The 3,189-nt window shown below is 42.0% G+C and overlaps 1 long non-coding RNA gene across 1 annotated transcript; it reads left to right on the forward strand.

Moving 5' to 3' along the window:
* The first annotated feature begins 1,148 nt into the window (after positions 1-1,148).
* Positions 1,149-2,447, forward strand: LOC140586424 (uncharacterized). The gene is made up of 4 exons (XR_011988228.1): positions 1,149-1,650; positions 1,808-1,937; positions 2,100-2,261; positions 2,378-2,447. It is a non-coding gene; the product is annotated as an uncharacterized lncRNA (long non-coding RNA).
* Positions 2,448-3,189: the final 742 nt, after the last annotated feature.

The raw sequence follows: 3,189 nt of genomic DNA on the forward strand, positions 1-3,189 counted from the left end.
ACTTTGATTGATCATGTGTATGTGAAAGACATTGTGACTAACAGCATCTCTGTTTCAGTAATGCCGACGTATTTCAGCCATCATGAATGTGTAGTGCTACATTATCTGTAAGAAACTGTATAAAAAAACAAAAAAAAAATTTGTCATGCAGTAAATCATTTGGCAGTAAGTACAATTGCTAATTTTATGGAAGAACATGGGTATGCTCAACTTGTGAAAGAAGCAACCACTGGGAAAGGCACTTTGATTGATCATGTGTATGTGAAAGACATTGTGACTAACAGCATCTCTGTTTCAGTAATGCCGACGTATTTCAGCCATCATGAATGTATAGTGCTACATCATGTATAAGAAACTGTATAAAAAAATATGAAAAAATTTGTCATGCAGTAAATCATTTGACAGTAAGTACAATTGCTAATTTTATGGAAGAACATGGGTATGCTCAACTTGTCAAAGAAGCAACCACTGGGAAAGGCACTTTGATTGATCATGTGTATGCGAAAAATATTTTGACTAATAGAATTTTTATTTCAGCAATGTAGATGTATTTCAGCCATCATGAATGTGTAGTGCCACATTATCTGTAAGAAACTGTATAAAAGACATTATGAGTAAGAAACATAAATTTTTTGCTGCAGTGATAGTTTTCTGGGGTGCGTCAGCCTCGGGAGGCTGGCACTGCGACTGGGGCTATGGCTGTACTAGGGGGGATTGGCAGGGAGGCTTGGCCTGGTGCCAAGCTTTGGGGGTTAGGCCTGGGGCTGGCCGTCAGCTGCTACCACTGGGGTTGCCGGTAGGCTGTGGGGGGCTAGGACTAGGGCTGGCCTTCAGAAGGCTGCAACTAGGCCTCAGAGGTTGGCAGTGGAGCTGGTGTTCCAGGGCTTGGCATTTAGCCTGAGGCTGATGTTGGGCTTTGGGGGTTGGGGTCGACCTTGAGGGGGCTGCTGCTGGGCCTGGGGCTGGCACCATGCTTTTGGGGGCTGCGGCTGGGCTTCAGGAAGCTGGCACTGGGGCTGAGGCAGGGGGTACTAAAGCTGGACATGGCGGCCTGTTGCTGGGGATAAGTCTGAGGTGGGCTGCTTGGGTTACCACTAGGCATAGGACTAAGGTTACGGGAGGGTCACTAGGGCTAGGCATAAGGGGGCTAGGATGGGGCACATGGCACTGGGGGTTGGTGTGGGGGCTAGGGGAAGTTTAGGACAGAGCAAGCAATGTGGTCTTTGAAAAGGGAGGTAATGTGCTCTGTCAAGTACCTCACAACAGCAGTATGCCAAACTTGTTAATGTCATGAATTTTCCACAAAAAAATAAACAATTTTAGATGTCCTGTGATATAATTCAGTATTTATTAAATGCATTGTTGCCTATATAGAAATTTTGTGTTGTGGGCCAGTACAGTGCACTGAACCTCTTTACAAAGCACCACACACTTGGAAAATGTAAATGTATAGTTGCTTATGTAACGTAGAATATATAATTACAATGAATTAAATGTAAGGAGATGAAGAAGTACCATCAGATGTAGACACTACCAAACTAATGTCTTGTACCACAAAACGTGCTGAAAAGACACAGAATTTCACAAAGCAAGGCTTTGATTGAAAAGAATGGTGAGAGGGTGAAGAGGCACAGACATCTATGGGCAAAGGTAAGACCATATACTGACATGTCTCTGTATAGTGTCGTAGAGTGTACTTTCACACTGTAAAAGGAAATGGACATATGTACACTGACTGTATTATGGCATTATGTATATGATGTAATTTTTGGAGTAATGTGTATGTTTTGTGTGTTTCTTGAAACAGCTAAAATGAAGTAACACTAAACAGTCATACATGTGGATGACCTAAAATCTAAGTGGGAAAGCTGGGCAGTGTGTGTGAGACATTCATCTAGACACAGTGGATGTGCCATGACTGGGTGGGCAAAGCAAAGGTACGTGAGTGACAGTTTCTCACTTAACATGAGCATGCTAGTTAAGACATACCAGTTTGCAGTGTATGAGCTTATAAATTGGGTAACTAAGTATTGTCAGAAATCCCTACTACATTGTTATATTCCATGTTTTAACCTGCCTTCTCCTATGTATAACCTCAGGTTACTAAGGCACAACTGTCATGTGCTTCCCTGATGATCAAGCCAACACACATCTGTCTGTTGAAGCTCTGCTATACTGCATCCTCCGTCATACAGCTGTACATTGGGAGTGTGACACATCACACTGAATGCTGCATAGCCAGAGGAGCAGGCGCTGACCTTGTGAGTTTGCCTTTTTCAGACATTTCTTCCTCTTTGGTGTAGTTCTAGTTTTACTCTGTCAGTGTTTGTCTAACTTACATGCCAGTTCATGCTTTTAATCTTTTAATCTTTTCCAGCGCCTGCTGTTGATGACACTGACCCCATGCCCACCACATCAACTTTCGTTAACACATCACACTGCCTGGTACGTTGGAACAATGAGATGGGCTGGCCTGGTGAGTTTGCCTCTTTGATGGATTATTTTGTCTGTGAAGTAGTTTCACTTTACAACTGCAAGTGTCTGATTGGCTGACATGCAGCTTTCTGGTTTTACTCTCTTTTCCAGTGCCTTATCTTCATATCAGTGACACCGTACTCACCACATCAAGTTTCCCTGCGCCCATGTTGTCGACAACCAAAGCGTTCTCTAAAGGACTCAGAGACTGGACACAGACAGTATGAACTACACACAGATGCCTGAAGTGAAATGCACCAGAAATCATCTCCACACACTATAGTCTGACAGCAAAGGTACTTTGAGTGAAATGTGCTGCTGCTTGTGGATGTTTATTGCTATAATGTCTCACAATTTTTCTTGTAGTATTTATTGAGTTATTTTCACTTTTACTCTGCAATAACAAAACATTAATGATGTGTTGTGACAGTTCTGTAGTACATAATATGTCATGTAATTTACAGTCATGATGCCATGGTTAAATTGATGTCAAAATAACGATCCAGCTTTGTTTGTGATGCCTGTGTTGACTTACACCAAATTGTATATTCAAAAGAATATTGCCATGTAGGGAGTTGTGTAGTATATATATACAGTATGAGTGCTACTATCACACTTTGTGGTCTTTGTACACTGTGTATGTAAGAATGGCATACACATCATATGCGAAATATTATGTCAATTGTGCTGGCTCAACTATTGTGGCCTCAATGT

Source organism: Paramormyrops kingsleyae, unplaced genomic scaffold, assembly GCF_048594095.1.
Source record: "Paramormyrops kingsleyae isolate MSU_618 unplaced genomic scaffold, PKINGS_0.4 ups57, whole genome shotgun sequence".
Lineage (NCBI taxonomy): Eukaryota > Metazoa > Chordata > Actinopteri > Osteoglossiformes > Mormyridae > Paramormyrops > Paramormyrops kingsleyae.